The 18955-nt window shown below is 45.3% G+C and overlaps 1 long non-coding RNA gene across 4 annotated transcripts; it reads right to left on the bottom strand.

Moving 5' to 3' along the window:
* Positions 1-748: 748 nt before the first annotated feature.
* On the bottom strand, positions 749-17622 carry LOC109570746 (uncharacterized). Of its 4 annotated transcripts, none has more exons than XR_011560920.1 (3): positions 17343-17622; positions 15856-16824; positions 749-15034 (listed from the first exon to the last, which is right to left on the bottom strand). It is a non-coding gene; the product is annotated as an uncharacterized lncRNA (long non-coding RNA). The 4 variants fall into 4 exon arrangements; XR_011560921.1 differs by having other exon boundaries at positions 749-11264; positions 14905-15034; positions 15856-17622; XR_011560922.1 differs by having other exon boundaries at positions 749-6751; positions 8123-15034; positions 15856-17622.
* Positions 17623-18955: the final 1333 nt, after the last annotated feature.

Below are 18955 nucleotides of genomic sequence, written 5' to 3' on the forward strand. Positions count from 1 at the left end.
TTATCTTAAACTACTTGTATGCCTATTTGTTTTAAATAGGACCTCACTCAGCTTCTTCATAAGCTTATCAACAGAATATGATTCATTTTGTATTTTAATATTAATGGCAGGATCTATTTTGAAAAGCCATTATAAGCAGCTGTTGTTAAAATAGAACTCTCTTGAGAGTGACCATCAATACTACTGTTTGACTTATCCTTCATTTTTATTTTCATTGTTATTAGCAAATCTAATTAAAATAAAATTTATCCGAAGAGAGTTCTTAGGTTTACACTAGTATTTGGTAAAGCCCTAATTAGCTATTTCTCATTCCTTCCATTCTCTTTTATTCATTCATTCCTTCACTCAGCAAACATTGATGGGAACCCAGGATGGGCCAGGATGCTGGGGAAGCTCTGAAGTAACCTCAGGTTTTCTTGATCTGGGAGGCAGAAAGGCAGACAGCTGCGTGGACAAAGGAAGCAAAGCTGAGGGGAGAGAGCGCACTCAGCTCTCTGCCGGGGAGTGCACAGGTGGGACCTGAACCTCAGAATGTGAGTAGGAAGCGGTGGTGCCCCAAAGGGTGAGAGGACCTCGGGCAGAGCCCATCACCAGTGCCAAGGCACAGGGTCCCAGCTGAGACAGCACGGCTCTGGGCTTAAGAATGGGCTTGACATTTAAAAAAAAGAAAGAATGCCTCTTGCAGGAACATGGATTCACCTAAAAATTGTCACAGAGTGAAAGTAAGTCAGACAGAGAAAGACAAATATCATATGATATCCTTTATATGCAGAATCTAAAAAGAAATGAAACAAATGAACTTACAAAATAGAAACTGATTCAGAGACTTAGAAAACATACTTATGGTTGCCAAGGGTGGGGTCGGGGGAAGGGATAGTTAGGGAGTTGGGGATGGACATGGTCACACAGCTATATTTAAAATGGATAACCAGCAAGAATCTACTGTGTAGCACAGGGAACTCTGCTCAATGTATGTTCCAGTCTGGATGGTAGAGGAATGAATCTGAGGGACAACATATTCTTGTACATGTGTGGCTGGGTCCCTTTGCTGTCCACCTAAAACTATCACAGCGTTGTTAATCGACTATACTCCAATACAAAATAAAAAGCTAAAAAAAAGAGAGAAAAAACATGTGTCTATACAAAAAAGAAAAATAAAGAAAGGAGCCGGACTTGGTTTTCCTCCTTCTCCCTCTTTGCACCCATCCTGCCCTCCTCCCCTCCCGCTCCCTTCTGTTTCTCCTTTCTCCCTTTTCTCTCCCCCACCTTCTTCTTTTTTTTCTCCCTGCTACCATTTTCCTATTCAGTCCCTTCCTCGCCTTCATACTTATGACTCTAGCAGTAATTTTGGTCTCCTCTCCAATCCAGATGCCTCTGAACAGAAATAGAAAAAAAAAAAAAAATCAAATATCTAAACTTCAGTCCATGTTCCAATAAGCCCTGGGATGAGAGGAGAGGGTGCTCAATGGCGAGAAGCTGGGAGTCGGCACCCCCACCCCAGTACTGACCACCCTGAGACACCCCTGCCTTTCACTTGGTCTCCCAGGTAGGGAGGCCCATCACTCTTGCCTTCATCCCTGCTACCGGGCTTCTTTTTCTTTTTTTCCTACACGCTTGAAAAATTCATCTGAAGAACCCAGGGACCTGGCCAGACATGGAGAGGATGCCTGAGTGGGCAAAGGAGGCACTGAGCCATTGGAAGTTGATCAAGGACCCAGAGGCAGAGGTATCTGGACAGGGGTCATTTTCGTGCCCTCCAATCCCAGCATCAACCAGAACGTGTGTGGACCGTCCAAACGCCTCGGCAGCCCAGATACCAGATGACAGAAAACTACTATGCAAGCCTTATTAGAGGTCCCCCTGAAATTATTGGGATTCTTTCCATCCCATCGATGTCGCCCATACAGCTGCAAGTAGCGGAAAGTTTTAAAACTGTTTTCCCGTTTGGGTTTTCAAAAGTTGGTAAAAGAGAAACTGCTCCAGCTATTGGCCATGGCGGCCGTACAGTGCAGCCTTTCCTCGCCCCCAAATTCATCTGGCTGTGCTTTTGAGCTAAACAACTACATCCTCAGACTCCATAAATCGTCATTCCTCTGCCCATCCGGAGAGCAGAAATTCATGACTTGATCTCAATCAAACAGTGTAAAAACCCAAACAAAAATACATCTGGACAGACAAACAGGATGCCAGGTTTTTGCTTGATGAGAAGGGAAATGGCTCAAGCCTGGCCCCTTGAAATGAAGGCTTTATCTCAAAAAATGCTCATGGAACCTTAACAGAGTCGCTGAGACCAGCTTCGCTTATAATATCCAACATAAACTAGATATGGAGCTCATTTTGCTCAGTGTTTTGTGACCTGGAAAACATTTTGTTGGAGCCTTAAAAAAAAAATTAGCCCATGTTCATTTTTTTCCCCCAAATGCAATGATCATCATTTTCTGTTCCTTGAGCCCAGGTGAAAAGCAGCCAGTGAGCTTGGGCAAAAAAAAAAAAAAATAGGTGGACTTGCAATTTCCTGACACAGTTAACAGGCTTTTAAAATTCTGTCCTGCTCAACCTTCATGTGAGCGTTCGGGGAATCAGGAAGCTAGAACTACAAGAGAAAAATAGATGCTCGTCACTCTGGCTGGTATCTGCGCACCAAGTGGACTGAAGAGTCAGCAACAGCAAAGCACCGTTCACTGGTCAGTCAGTTCAATAATCCATCACCCCCAAAACTCGTTATTCATGCGATGTTTGTCCAAATCCACTTTTTTTCCTTCCCCCCATCTTCCTTCTTGTGTTCTGTAGGTAGGTAACGTGGAGATCCATTTTAATAGCTGGAGATCTATCTGAAATCTTCCCACTGAAAACAAAAGCAAAAAGCAAAGGTTATCGGAGCTGAGATCCTCTCCAACCAAAAGGGAAACCTGAAACTGTTGATACATTTTCCTGTCTCCTTCTGCTCCCCCAAATTCCTCTCTCCAGGGCTGACTTGTTAATGGGGGAGGGGGTGTGTGGGCAGAGGCAGAGCAGGCAACATGCAAATATTGTCTTAATTGTATCCTGGCCATTACTCAATTGTGGAGGCTTTTAAGATAATTTATTAATATTCTCTTTAACCACTGTAGATGCAGCGGACGGCTGCTGCGGGTTTTTGTGCTGTGTGCGTGTGTGTGATTTCTTCCTGAGTTATTTAGTTGATAATGATATTAAATATTAGAAACTCTAACAGCTGGTGTGTTTATCCCGACTTGAGTGTATTAACCTCTTTAGCCCTTTTTTCCAGAAGAAGGATTCAGCATCACAGATTTGACTGTCAGCTGTGGTGCCTGGCGGCCCAGCCTATTGGCATCCTGACAGAATCGAAAGTCCAGAGCAGCAAGTAAACATGGATGACATTGCAGGGAGAGACGAGACCACATGATAACTTGAGGCACCTGCGGCTGCTTCCACCCAAATCAAAGTAAAGGCTGAGCTCACTGAAATGGAAAAGCACTGAATTTACCGGGAGTGAGTTGGCACTGTGCTGGGTGCAGGAGGAGGGCGCTGGATGGAGGGCAGGGGAGGGCATGGGCATGTTGCCCACTGACAATACTCAGCTAAAGTACCTTGAGGGAAACCCCTGGGTCCTAAGGCCCACTGTGTCCCATACGGTGAGTGAGGGTGATTCGCTGCCAACGCTGGGCACATAGGTCAGTGGCTGAAGGACGACCGCCTGGGCAGGCTGAGTCACAGGACAAGACCAAGGTTATATTCACCTGAACATATGGGTCTAGCCCTGGAACTACCTCTTACTGCCTGTGTGACCTTCAGCAAGCTATTTAATCTCCTGGCCTCAGTCTACATGTCTGTAAAATGAAAATAATTATATGCTGTCATGGTCATGGTGAAAGTGAAAGTGTTCCCTGCTCAGTCATATCCGACTCTTTGCAACGCCGTGGACTGTAGCCTGTCAGGCTCCTCTGTCCATGGGATTTCCCAGGCAAGAATACTGGAGTGGGTTGCTGTTTCCTTCTCCAGGGGATCTTCCTGACCCAGGGATCGAACCCAGGTCTCCTGCCTTGCAGGCAGATTTACCCTCAGAGCCGAGGAAGCCCTGGTAAGCCATAATCAAATGATGTAATGAATGGATGAAACACAAATACAAAGCGTTACTAGTTTCCTGTCTCCTCTTAGCCCATAAGAAATGATTTGGGACCCTTCTCAACTGACAACCTCCAAATTTGAAGACACAGGCATGTCCAAGCTTCTGTAGCTTCCTTTGCTCCTGGACTTTAAGAGTGGAGGATCCCACTCTGGACTCCAGCGAGCTCTCAGCCCTGTTCTGGGTCTGAATGGCCCTGGAGTGATGACTCTGATGGAGGGATAAGAAATAGCACAAAGAAGTGTTTAGGGTATAGGCCAGATTTCCCCCTTGGAAGAGACACATTCTCTTCTACGGCCACCTCACAGTCTCAGAGCCCTGCAGTGTGAGATTTGTGGTGACTGGTCCAAGCAGATGGGGTGCAGTGTCAGGAGGAGTGGAGAGCCAGGGAGGAGGCTGGGGTTGCATTAGGTGCTTATAAAAGGTGCTTCCTTATAAGGTAAAGAAGGTGCTACCATTGCTCCAGGAAGCCAGGGCTATTTCTGTTTATCACAGTGCTTGGCATTTAGGAGGTACATGAATTGGTTAATGAAGGAATGAAGAAAGGAATTATTGAATAAAAATAAAATCTACTTCTGCAATGGAGCATGACTAGAAAGTATTAACACATTTTGGTGAGTCACCACACTTTCGGCAGGGAGTTTCCGTACACTGGACAACTCTTTGTGTCTCGTCTCATATCCTCTTGAGCTCACTTGTACCCAAGGTCTAAGACCTTTGTACCACTCCACCTGCCACCAGGGGCCAAGGAAAGCCCAGCCTGACCATGCCGCCCTGGCACCCTCGGTGTCTCTCACCATCCCTTGGGGCCCTTCCTGTTCCCTTGGAGACGTGACGCACTGTGGGAACTTCTTGGTGCCCACACAGGTGCCACTGTATCATGTAGAGGAGTCAGTGCCCTGCGTGGGCGGGGGGAGGGAGGGCAGGGATGGTGGGAGGCCCAATCTGGAAGAATCTCTTCAATGCAATGACAGACTCCCAGAATGTTTTCTCATCACTTTACTTGGGTACGCAGGAATTAACACATTCTTAGCACACATTTGCACTATGGATTAAAAAGTTAAACAAAAACAACTGAACTAGATTTGCTGAATCATCTCCACTTCTACTTCAACCAACCTGAAATGTCAGATGGGTTTTCTAAGCTACAAAAGCTGGGGGCAGCAGCAAATCCATATAGAAGGATTCAGAGCTCCCAGGAGTCTAGAGGTATGTTTAATCCTGCTTCCCTCTTAGAATTCACCACTCTCTTAGAGGGTAAAGCGTATGCCTCCAATGCGGGAGACCCGGGTTCAATCCCTGGGTTGGGAAGATCCCCTGGATAGGCAATGGCACCCCACTCCAGTACTCTTGCCTGGAAAATCCCATGGATGAAGGAGCCTGGTAGGCTGTAGTCCATGGGGTCGCTAAGAGTTGGACAGGATTGAGCAACTTCACTTTCACTTTCACAGGGCTGGGGACAGGGGGAGGGGCTGGTAGTTAGTCCAGTCTGCTTCCTGTCCTTTCTCCATGCTCCTCTCTGCCCTTCCTGTGAGCGTAGTGCAGCACGGTGATCGTTCATGTGATGTATGCACAGTAGTTGTCAATTGTAAATTAATTCTACAAACATTCATTGAGCACCTACCTACAGATGCTTTGCTGTTGGGTAATATGAGGTTCATGGGGTCGTGGTGGAGGAGGGGTAGATTCATGGAGGCGTATGTGCCCTCTAGCTGCTTAAGGCCCCTGGAAAAGAGGGATGGATACGTTCTGGAGGGGTCAGATGAAGCCTCCATTAAAGGGCCAGGTGGTCCTGGGAAGGTGAATGTGAAAGGAGACTCCAGATGTGGGTGTCCAGAGAGCACGTGGCGTTGGGAAGCGTGGTGAGGACAGGTCTGTGATAGGATAAGGGGCCATCTGAGGGGTGAGGGGTGGAACAGTCCTGTGGCAACTCAGGAATGGCCTTCTCATTCTGGATCTATAGGATTTTGTCTGCAGCTGCCCTTGGGGGAGGGAAACGGATTAAAGCTTCTTGGACCCAGTGATCCCCACAAATACACAGCTTTGCTGCCCAATCACCCAGATAGAGGCTGTCGCCACTGCCCACTCTTCCCCATGCCGCAAGGCTTAATCGACAGCCAGCAGCCCTCACTGGATCCACAAATGAGTTCCATATTTTGCCCCTAACATCACTTTAACCTTACATCAAAATAGACTTCCCCCTCCCCCCAGGCCTACCCTGAATTCTGACTCTTTCTCCCAGTTCTGGGTAAGAAGTTGGCTCTCACTGGGTGAGGGTGTGGGGGGGGGGGGGTGGGGGTGGCGCGGAGAGAGTGGCGGAATTGGGAAAAGATGAGAAGGCCCTCTGTGCACCAAACCTGGAGCCCAGGAAGGCGACTGCCCCCTTGCTCAGTTATTTCATTAGTTTTTCTCTTCTTTTAAATTGAAGTACAGTTGATTTACAATGCTGTGTCAGTTTCAGGCGTATGGCAAAGCGATTCACTTATCATTCTAAGAGATGAAAAACTCCGGATTCCAGCTTTAGGAATTGTTGAAAGCAGGGAAGGACCTGCTCTTTTGGTTTGCTCTTTGTGATGAAGAAATCTGGGCTTGGAATGCAGAAGGCATCTGTCTTGATCTGAAAGACTTGAGAAAAAGTCCTAATTAAACCTGTTCACTTTTCCCTTCCCTCTTCCCATTTTTACTTCTCCTCCCTCCAAGTGCTTGGTACCTCCCAACAAAGCCAAGGCAAATCAGTTCAAAAAGTATATAATATTCCAGTTCGAGTTAGAGCTTGATCTTTATCTATGAGTCTTTGAAACTGCATTTTGTTAAGCTTCTCTCCTTTCTCCATGGACTAATGCTTAATTCAAAGGAATGACTTTCTAATAGTAGAATTTCTGGTATTTAACACCTTATGGGTAATGGAAGGGGTGAAATCCTTACTGACTTTTCCTTTAATTTTGCCACATCAACAAGCACCTGCTTGTGAGGTGAGCTCTGCACATTTGTGTAAGTCAGGAGCCAGCAACCTGACCACAGGCTAAACTGGGCCCACTGCTTGTCTCTGTAAATCAAGTTTTATGGGGCCACAGTCGCAGCCATTCTCATTTGCTTAACATATTGTTTATGGCAGTTGTCGGCCCTACAGTTGTAGAGCTGAGGAGTTTGGACGCAGACTGTATGGCCCATGAAGCCTAGAAGTATTTAGTCTCTGGCCCTTTATAGAAAAGATTTGCCAAACCCACTGTAACTTAATGCATATCTTAGATTTACTGTAAGTTGGAGACCTGGGTATTGTCCGGTCAGAACCCGCTCTTGACTCTATCAAAGGATATTGTCTCTGAAAGTATGAGGCGTGCAAAGAGCCCTATGTTCCGGTTTTTCCAAAAATAATACTAATGCCACCACAAAACAAAGCCTTTTACTTCATTTATCTGATTGTAAGACTCACAATAACTCCTGGGATAGACACTGTTAACCCAATTTTAGAGATCGTCAACTTGTGTCTTTAGAAAGTTAAGTAAGGTGCTCTGTGTCTCCTGGGCCTCCTAGGGTAGTGCTAATTTTAAAGAACCCACCTACTGATGCAGGAGACGTAAGAGACACGGGTTCAATCCCTGGGTCAGGAAGATCCCCTGAAGGAGGAAGTGGCAACCCACTCCAGTATTCTTGCCTGGTGAATCCCATGGACAGAGGAGCCTAGTGGGCTACAGTCCATAGGGTTGCAAAGAGTCAGATGACTGAAGCAACTTAGCAGGCATGCACGTGTTCATAGCTGTTAAGTGGTAAAGCTGGGATTCTAACACTAAACTGGGTGTGAGCTCAACCACTTCCCTATACCTCAAATGATGGTGACTACTACCACATAATTAAGCATTTATTAAATACCAGGTACTATGCGACTTCCTCGCATTCTCTCATTTAACCTTCAAACCAACTCCATCAGATGGGCACTTGCATCTCTAATTCATATATTAAGTCTCCATAGCTTTTATGAAGTGTCTGCAAACTAACCACGATGACAGTGACCAGCGATGACCCTTCCTAAACCCTTCAGCTCTCTAGAAAAGGCAGCTCTCTTTCCCTTCCCAGCAGTTGATTCTTCTCATCTCTGGGGCGCTCATCTGCTCTGTGACCTCCTCCCGGGCTGGGAGAGCTCAGCCTTCCCCATCTCTCTCCCACGTCAGAGCAGCTGGACTGGTCTCGCCGAGTGGCAGGTGGCAGAGGGACTCCGGGCATCTAATCAGGAGGAGGGAGTGACAGCATGGACCAAAGCATAGTTTGGCTGAAAAGACAAGAGAAGTGTGGTTTCTCAGCTGCCGGCGTGCTCTGGCTCAAGAAAGACAGCAACGCTGGGGTCTCCAGCTTTCCAGCTTCCCAATACGTTGGAGCCGCTGGGTCACAGAGCCGCTCTGGGCAACCACATTACCAAGGCAGCATGCTCTTGCTTGCTCTCTAGCCCTTCCTAGCCCTTCCTGACTGCCAGGATGATTTTTACTATCTCTCCAATGACTCTGGTGTTCACTCATTTTATCACCAAGGCGCTCTGGGCCAGATGCACTGAGAATCTATTGTCTGTGTAGAAAATGCATGGTCATGTAGTAAGTTGATAAAATTGCTATAGGTCTACTTCTTCCCAAACCTTCAAGACACCCAGTTCTGCCAGAGAGGGTCAGCTAGAAGGACAGAGCTACCCTGAAGGCCTATGGCTCCCGGAAGTTTGGACTGGGCACCAGTATGGCTCTTCCATGTGCTTGAGTTCCTCCAGTTCCATATCCTCAGTTCTTTTTATGACCAGCAATAGGTTGTTTTGTCACTGCCGTCTCTGGCAGAAAAAATTAAACATGAGATTTAAGAAACTGAAATCAAAATTAATTTCCTTGGTTATTGATATGACATGGGAAACTTTGTAGGGAGTAAGAGGCAATGGGTTGGAACTCCATCAAACATGAATATAAATGCTGGTGGAATCACATTTTCGACACTATCTGTCATTGTCACTCCTGAATCCCAGACTTGCAAAAGCAGTTGTCTATGAAATCTCTACCTGGATGTCCTTCAACCAGGTACTTTCAACCCAACAGTTTCAGAAGAGGGCCATTTCTCTTCCTGCACTGGTTACAGGTTTCACCATCCACCCAGTCCTCCAAGTGAGCATCTTAGCTGTCACCTTGACACCCCTTCTTCCAGCCCATATATCCATTCCCATTCCCACTGCCCTGGGTTAGACCTTTGTCATCTTTCCTGGATGGTAAGAGCCTCCCAACAGCCCCCTCCCAACAGATTGTATTAATCTGGCGACTCCTTGCCAAGCCAGAACAAACGGAGACAGAGCCATCAACCAAGAAAGTGAGTAAGCAGAGAGAAGGATGGGACCAGTGCAGAGCTGAGAACAAAGAGCTGCCCTCTGACTTCCAGGGGAAGTTTGGGTGCTGATCCACGTTTGAAGCAGAAGACGTGGACGTGTAAGACGTTGCTCCTTTATGGCTGGACAGGAAGCCGAGAGCCGGCTGTGCTATGCTTCCTTATAATCAAGACTGATGTTTGCTACAAAATAATCATTGGTAAATTGTCCCTCACCCTCAAACGAAGTAAACAAAACACAGGAAATAGGCTCTTGAGATTTGACTCGCTGTCAAATTTTTCAAAATATTGACTAAAAAGGCTATTTTCATTTGACACGTGTCTTACCTAGCGTTTCATGTTTGGGAAGATAAAGCAGGCTTAGTCTATGCAGCTCCCACAGAACATTTTGAAGCTAGGTAAGCAAACAGTGACCTTGGGGACGTCTGCTGTCATCTTCCCCGATGATCCAGTCCTCCGATATCAGATGCATCGCTCACCTCCTCAGTTTATCACACTTGCCCTCCTCCAACACCATGAATCCACCAGCAAGTCTGGAGACACCCGCACAGTCCTCTTTTGCAGTTGTCCCCTGAATAAGCGCTGCTGATCGTAGCTGCCACTCTAGACTCTGTATTGAAATGTTGTGCCAAGTGGGCAGCAGAGGAGAGCCAAGGGAGCCGATGGTGCTCCCAGAGCACGTGGGGCTCCTTCGGCTCCTTTTTTTTTATTGGGGGGATAAAAGGCAGGCTCACACCCAGCTCTATTTGCCTCTACTCCTGTCCTACAGAAAGCCTGGGGAGGAGGTCAAGATCTGAGAGACAGCAACTGCAAGGCCAGGGCACAAGCCCGCTGGTTGTAGGCACCTGCTTTTGGCTGCTGTTCCCTTCCCTGGAGGGTAGATTTTTTACCACTGAGCCACCAGGGAAACCCAGGGCAGTGCTGGGTATGACAATATTGCGCATATTGGCTAGTTGACTGAGGAGTGCTATATTTCTCCCATGGGAAAACTAAACCAAACCCAATCCCAGGTTCTTTGAAGTACACAGAATTTGGGAGCCTGTTCACAGTAGCCAGGATGTGAAAACAATCTAAATATCCAGTGACAGATGAATGGATTTTAAAAATATGATTGACAAATACATTGGAATATTATTCAACCTTAAAGAAAAAAAAAGAAGGCAATCCCACCATATGTGACAACGCAGATAAACCTGTAGGACATATACTTAGTGAAGTAAGTCAGTCACAGAGGAATAAACCCTGCATGATTTCACTTATACATGAGGTATCAAAAGTAGCCAAATTCATAAAAACAAAGAATAAAATGATGGTTGCCAGGGACTGAGGTAGGGGAAAATGGGGAGTCGCTAAACTCTTTCAGTTTTTGCCAGATACATCAATTCTAGAGCTCTGCTGTTTAACACTGTACCTATAGATAACAATACTGTATTGTATGCCTAGAAATCTAAGAAGGTAGATCTCATGTTGTGTTCTTATACACACACACGCGCACACACACACACACCTAATGCCTTTAAATATTTCAAAAAAACGAACAAACAAAAGAAACTAAATTGAACAAAACCAAAACCAATACAAGGCAAACAAAAATTTACCTTGGCCATATTTCTTTATGTTTCACACTTATTTATTTGGCCCCTCGGATCTTAGTTGCGGCATGCAGGATCTTCATTGCGTCCGACAGGGTCTTTCATTACAGTGAAAAGACCCTCTAGTTGTGGTTCAAGGGCTTAATCGTTCCACAGCATGGGGATCTTCGTTCCCTGACCAGGGATTGAACCTGCATTCCCTGCATTGCAAGGCAGATTCTTAACCACTAGGCCACCAGGGAAGTCCTGGCCCTAGTTCTTTTGCTAGTTGCTGTTTCATTTCTTTGCTTTCCTCTGCATCAAATCCATTCAAAGCAATTTCTTTCTTCCAGTTTTATTGAGATTTGATTGATATATAATACTGTGTTAGTTTAAGGCATACAACATAATGATTTGATAAATGTATATATCGTGAAATGATTATCACAAAGAGTGAAAATCCATCACCTCACATAGATACATTTTTTTCTTGTGATGACAACTGTTAAGATTTATTCTTTTAGAAACTTTTGAACAGTTCAAATATGCAATTCAGTTAACTATAGTCAGCATGCCATACCTTGTATCCACAAAACTTATTTATCTTATAAACTGGAAGTCTGTACTTTCTTATTACCTTCAATCCTTTTTTGCCATCCTTCACCCTCCACTTCTGGCAACCAGTAATCTGTTTTTGAGTTTTGTTCTTTAGATTCCACATGTAAGGTCATTTGTCTTCCTCTGCCTGGCTTGTTTCACTTAATGACATAATGCTCTTAAGGTCCATTCATGTTGTGAAAAGTGGCGTAATTTTCTTGGGTTTTATGACTGAACAGTACTCCATTTTATATATATGTGCATAAACATATGTATATGTCACAGCTTCTTAACCCACTTATCCACTGATAGACACTCAGGTTGCTTTCCTGTCTTGACTATCATAAACAATGCCACAGGGAACACGGGAACGCAGATATCACTTTGAGACACTGATTTCATTTCCTTCAGATATATACCCAGAGGGAATCGCTAGATCCCACGGTGGTTCTATTTTTAATCTCTTGAGGAATCTCCACGCTGTGCTCCATAGTGGCTATGCCAGTTTACATTCCACCCACAGCACACAAGGATTTCCTTTCCTTCGCATTCTTGCCAACACTTATCTTTTGCCTCTTAAATGATAGCCATTGTAGCAGGTGTGAGGTAAACTCTCACTATAGTGGTGATTAGTGAGGCTGAGTCTCACGTACCTATTGGCCATGTGTATGTCCTCTTTGGAAACTATATATACATATTCAGTTCTTCTGATCATCTTAAAAATTGAATCGTTTGATTTTTGCTGAGTGATATATTAATCCCTGATTAGACACATGATTTGCAAATATTTTCTCCTATTCCTTTGGTTGCCTTTCCATCTGTTGATGGTTTCCTTTGCTGTGTAGAAGGCTTTTAGCTGGATGTAGTCCCACTTGTTTATTTTGGCTTTAGTTATCAAATCAAAAAAAAAAAAACCATTCCCAAGACAGATGTCAGGGAGCTTGTCCATTTTCTCCCAGGAGTTTATCGTTTCAGGTCTAACATTCCAGCCGTCAGTCTGTTTTGAGCTGATTTTTGCATAAGTGGGCTTTCTACATTGTTAGTAATTCCTCTCCTCTCATTTTCTCTTAGAGTTTAGCCAGTTCAGTGCTTGCCTGTACTACTCCTCTGAAACAACTTTTAATCAGGTCACTAGGGGCCTCATGTTGCTAGAAAGAAGGATGATGTCTCAGTCCTCATCTTTCCTGACCTCCTCAGAGCACTTGAACCAGCTGGTTTTGATACGTTTCCTTACCTGGCTCCAAGAACCCAACTCACTCCTATTCTCAGGAGGCTCTCTCAGCCTCCCTTGCTGGTCTTCCCCCCTTCTCAGCCTCTTAATGTTGTTCTCCCAGGGCTCTGTTCCCAAGAGTGCGCCGACCTGTCCTCTTTGCATCTTTACTCACTCCCTTGGTGATCACACCCAGTCTCACAGCATTTAAATATCACATGTATGCAATCCACTTCCAAATTTATATTTAAAGCTCAGCGATTCCCCTCCAAAATGACTTTAGACTTGAACTCAACATTTCCTCTTGGATGTTTATAACTGACATCTCAAGACTCAACATGCCTAACACAGAACTCCTGATTTCTCCTTGCAGGACTGAAGACCCAAACCCTCGGATACTACTAATCTAGCAGGAAAACTCTTTGACTTCATCTCCAGGTTACATCTGGAGACGGACAACTTCTCACCACCTCTGCCTCTGCTGCCTCCTTCATCTCTCTTCTCCTCCACCTGTCTCCCTGCTCACCACTCTTGCCTTCTCTTCCCAACACAGCGACCAGAGTTCTCCTTAACAAATCTAAATCAGATCTTGCCATTCCTCTATTCAAGATTCTCTTACAGCTCCTGAACAGATGAACAGAATCCTGTTCATCTCAGAATAAAAGCCAAAGGTATTACAGTGGTCAATAACTCCCTACAGGGTTGAGAGCCCAGGACTTCCCTGACTATCCATTACTCACCCTCAGCCACCCACATACACCCTGATGTAGTCACACTGGCCTCCTTAGGAGGATTGTACTTCACAGTTCTTTCTGCCTGAAATCTCTAGCTCTGCGCATCTGTATGGCCCAAGTCCTCCCCTCGCTACAGTCTTTGCATAAGTATCACCTCCTCACCAAGGAGGTGATTCCTCACCCAGCTGCAGAGCACCCCCAGCTCTGTCCTCCCAGCTCCCCATGCTCTCCTGTGCCTGTTCCATAGCAGTCATCACCTTAAAGCATACGATAATTTTCAACCTCATGTTTATTGTTTATCACCCATCTTCCCTCACTGGCACGGAAGATTCACAAGGACAGAGATCTGTGTCTATTTTGTTCAAAGCCATCCTAAGCTCCCGACTTATGGTAGACGTCCAGTAAAAATGTGCTGGGTGAATTAACGATTCATTAGTCTACCGCTCTAGAATCAAGCGGGCAGAGTGAAGTCCTACAGTGGGTCTTCACAGACCAAGAAACCTCGTAGGCACAGGGTCCCAGGAACAGGAGGGACGAGGCATGATCGTTTATCCACACGCCCTTCTCCTGGTGGTGGTGTAAATAGCAATTTAACCCGAGCATCCTTCAAAGCACTGAGCCTTCCCAGGAGAAAAGTGTTGATAAAGTACAGGAGGATGGGAGTTGCCAAGGGTGAGACTTTGATTGCAGAATTTCAGTTTACTGGGAGAGCATGTTGGGGTCCTTCCCTCATCATGGGACTGGCTCCCTTTGTCCTTCTCTTCCATCCTGGCCTCACGGCTACACCCTGCGATCAATCCTCTTCCCCTGGGGGACAAGGCGGGGCTTGGCGCTAACAGGAGACCAGCCACACCACCCCAATCGATGCTGAGATCAATGCTGGTGTTTGAAATCCAAATCCGCGGCATTCACTTCATCCGGGGGCATTTTCCTCAGCCGAGTGGGGACTCCAGGAGCTACAGCATTTTTCCCCTCTAAATTGAAAGTCATCTTTTTTTTTAGTCACAGTAGTGGGTTTCAGAACTGCAAACCGGAGAGGCGTTTTGATTCCACAAACAGCCCCCAGAGGAAACCATTTCAAGCCCGACATTTTTCTTCTTTAACCAAGGGACCCAATAGCATCATCTCAAAACTCTCCTTCCCCCAGGCCTCCCCCATCCCTTGCACAGAAACACACACACAGGCAAAAAAAAAAAAAACTCTACCTTCCATTGAACTAACTTAAATGGGAAATAAAATCAGTTCCTTCAGCCTATTTTTACTCCATCAGAATGAGGAGGGAAAAAAATGTATTATAAAGAACGGTTCTAATGACCTTACCTGCTTAGAGCTACAAACACCAGAGGATCTTATTAGCTGCAAAGTCTCTTTTGTGTTCGCATCTGTCTAGGTAGGGACGCTACTGCTGGCGTGTTTGTGTTTGGACGGGGCCGCCCAGCCTCCCGACGTCCTGCGGAGAGAGGCACCTTGAAGTGTCTCACAGCCACATCAGAGCCTGGGTCTGCTTATCTGGGTCAGCAGAGAGCCAGCTCCCCCCAGGCAGCCGAGCACTTCTGGGGGAAATTGAGGATTTGCTAAGAAGTATGTGTTTGTTCCTGTGCTTTTGTGACTAGCAGCTTTCCCCTTCCCGAGAAAGAGAAATCTATCTCTATCTGGAAAGGAACAGGGGTGTCTATAAACATGCTTTGCACCTCATCCTTGCCTGCTTTCAAGAGCTATCTCACCTGCTGGAAACTGGGGTTGTCCCAGAACATTCCTCACCTTTGGAGAACACAAAAGCCTGGGATATCAGGGCTGGAAGGGATATTAAAGATTGACTGATTCATCCCCCTCCCCATTCCCATTTTACAGATGAATAGACTAAGGAACAGAAAGAAAAGGCCATAAGCAAACGAGGAGCAGAGTCTTCCCTGGTGGCGCTAGTGGTCAAGAACCTGCCTCCCAAAGCAGAAGACTTAAGAGACTTGGGTTCAATCCCTGGGTGGGGAAGATCCCTTGGATAAGGGCATAGCAACCCACTCCAGTATTCTTGCCTGGAGAATCCCCACGGATAGAGGAGCCCGGAGAGCTACAGTCCACAGGGTTGCAAAGAGTCAGACAAGACTGAAGTGACTTAGCGTGAACACACACGCACAGGGAGCAGAGCTGGGCCTGACTGGAACGTGGTTCGTTTCAGAATTTGCACACAGGGGAAACACAGAGGGCAATGTGTGGGGGCCACCAGAAGACATATTGTGAAGCTACTTTTGCAGGCAATAGACTGTTTGTTACCTGTTGACTTGGAAGGCCTTGCTAGGGGCTGTAGCATTTATCAGACCTTCTCTCTTCAAGTGCCCTGTGGCCCACTGTAGAATCCCGAAGTTCTGATTCTTCATCCAAAGGCGTGTCTACCACCCGTCAATGCCTTTCCAGGGGGAGACATTGTCATCATGGATAATCATCAAAACGTCCCTCAGAGCCTCTGCTGGAACCATGATCAGGGACCCCACTCCGGCAGAGGCTGGGTGGCGCCTTGCTGAAGAGTGTGTCATTACCCACTGGACAGCTAGGCTACAAGGGAACGATCGTCATTCAGATTCTTCTTGCTCAGAAATTCCAAACCCCTTGACCTGGAGAGTCCTCACTTCATTACTCACTCTGACTGGGCCCACTCTGGCATTCTCTGTTCAAAACTGTCTGTCCAGCCTCCAGCTACCAGAGAGCTCGTGAGGCTAACTTTGCCAGAGCCTCATCTCATAGAGCTCACTTCATGAGCAAGAGGCCTGCCTGGGCCCTGGCAGCTTTGCCCAAACCTGGACCGGCTCTCTTTGCACATTTTTTAACAAGATGAGCCATCAAGGGACGGACAGTGGGTTCGTGTGACCTGTCCATCTCCTGAGAAAAGAAGTCTTAAGTTCTGGCCTCAGTGCTGGGGGCTTAGGAATCATGAAAACTAAACGAACAAGTCACGGTTTCTTCCAACTGCAACGTTCTCCCCCCTTCCTCCTGCTCAAGAGAATGATGTACATTTTCAAACGGTCTGCATCTCCAGTGTTTCATAAGACACACATCCTGTGAAATATTCTGAAAAAAGAAAGATTCAAAACCAAGAAAATTGCATGCCATTCTCCACAAGCCCCTCATCACCCAAGCAGACCAATAAGACTTAACCTCTAACGAGCAACCAAATCACCTGTAGATCTTTTTCACACTACAAATTCTTGTTTTCCCCAGAATCAGGATTTCTTAGTTTCTGTAAAACTGTAGGGATGGGAGAGAAGTAGATTTTTTTTTAAGTTTGTTTCATTTTCATTATATTAACATGTGCATTTGGCTCAAGTAAAAAAAATAAACAATCCAGAAAAGTTTTTAAAGAAAAGAAGTCCCTTGCTCTCTTCTACACCCTCCCAGCCAATTCTCTAGGCTTTTACCCTCAAAGACAACCAACTCGATCTCTGTCTTCTAGTTACTTTGGTGATCACCACTGTGGGTCATATAACACCTGTCATTTTTATATTTCTTTATTTTTAATTTATTTCTTTGGCTGTGCCTGGTCTTAGTTGTAGCATGTGAGATCTTTGATCTCCATTGTGGTATGCAGGACTTTTTAGTTACTACATGCAGGGTTTTTAGTTGCGGCATATGGGATCTGGTTCCCTGACCAGAGATTGAACCCGACCACTGCCCCCTCCACCGCCCCCCAACCACCAACACCCACCCTTGCATTGGGAGTGTGAAGTCTTAGCCACTGGACCACCAGGAAAAGTCCCTTGACTTACCAGCTATAGATGCTGTGTTTAATGGAGGAGGGTTTGGCTCATTTATATAAATGAGTCCCCTTTGTTCCCCTGACCAAAACGGGCATCAGCTCCTTTTCCGTCACTCAGTTCAGGAACACGGAGCAGCATGGTCAGAGCGCCACTTCCTGTCCACCCCCAGGACACGCTGTCTGCAGGCAGCGCTGGCGAGAAGAGGTGGGGCAGGGGGAGGGTAGCATGCTTGTCGATAGATTCAAAAAGTTAAAAATCAATAGACAGTCTCCGTGTGATGATTCTCACGTCTGTGCTGTTTTCTGTAGAGCCAGGAGCAGTTTGTTCTCCTGTGTATATACAACTAGTAAAAGGGGACAGTGTCAGGACACGGACATTGTATTGGTTCACAAATAATTTTTTTTTTCCCCAGCATGTTAATGTTTGCAGCAATCAAGTACAAATTTTCTCACAATTAAAGAGAAGCCCTTGACATTACATGAAGATCTTAAGAACATAAACATTCTAGAGTGGTGACTTTCATCCATTCAGGAAGAGATGGGTTTAAGAAAGAGACTCACAGACGCAGAAAATAAATACATGGTTACCAAAGAGGAAAGCTGAAGATCCATACTGTTGTATATAAAATAGATAAACAACAAGGACCAATGTATGGCACAGGTGGCTATATTCAATATCCCGTAATAACCTACAATGGAAAAGAATCTGAAAAAGAACATACATGCACACACACGCACACATATAACGGAATCACTTTGCTGTACTCGAAACTAAAACACATTGTAAATAAACTATGCCTCAATTTAAAAACAAAAGAAGAGGTGGGTTTAATAGCTTCTATATGAAATAATGGAAGGAAGCTGCAATACAAATGTTGCTACCACAAAGATACAACAACCCCTGTGTTTTAAAAAATTATTAATGAAGAAGGCTGTTCCTAGACTGTACATTTTAATCTTGATGACCCTGGTTTCTGTCTTCAAGGACCAAGGAGAAGCAGAACCCCAGTGTTTATGGAGAAACTAACTGTGATTCTAGCTGCAAATGCCAGCAGTTAACTGTGCTAATAGTTTTCTTAGGATTATTACTGTTTTTGTTAGTGCTTTAGTTACAAAGTTCTACAAGTTTTGAGTCATCAGCCAAACCCTATTTTTCCCGTCAGCCCTATTATTTTTATTGCACAATTTTGTAGATCATGAAATAGTTCAGGGATGCTGTATGATGCTATACCAGAAAAGCCTGATTGTGTTGGGTTTATATTTCCTTCTCAGGTGCTTTGATATGATCACTGTGATACTCAAAAGAAAATATTCCTACAGACAACTTTGAATGAATTATTCCTTCCTTCCTACACTTCACCTCTATAATTTTCTCAAGTTTCAAACTCTCCATCATCATCTCTAGTCTATTAATTAATTATGCCTAAAAACTAATCTCCAGTTTCCTCATTTTGCTCCACCCTAGGCAGGTTGCTCCCTGGGACCGTTCATAGCTATTGTCTTCCGATGTAATCTTTGTTGGGTTTCTTTTTTTTTCTTTTTTTTTTTAGGCTCCACATTTTGCTCCTATTTGATTTAGCTGCTTTTCTTTACTGGCATATTTTCTTAAGAAACACCCTAAAA

Source organism: Bos indicus, chromosome 16, assembly GCF_029378745.1.
Source record: "Bos indicus isolate NIAB-ARS_2022 breed Sahiwal x Tharparkar chromosome 16, NIAB-ARS_B.indTharparkar_mat_pri_1.0, whole genome shotgun sequence".
Classification (NCBI taxonomy): domain Eukaryota; kingdom Metazoa; phylum Chordata; class Mammalia; order Artiodactyla; family Bovidae; genus Bos; species Bos indicus.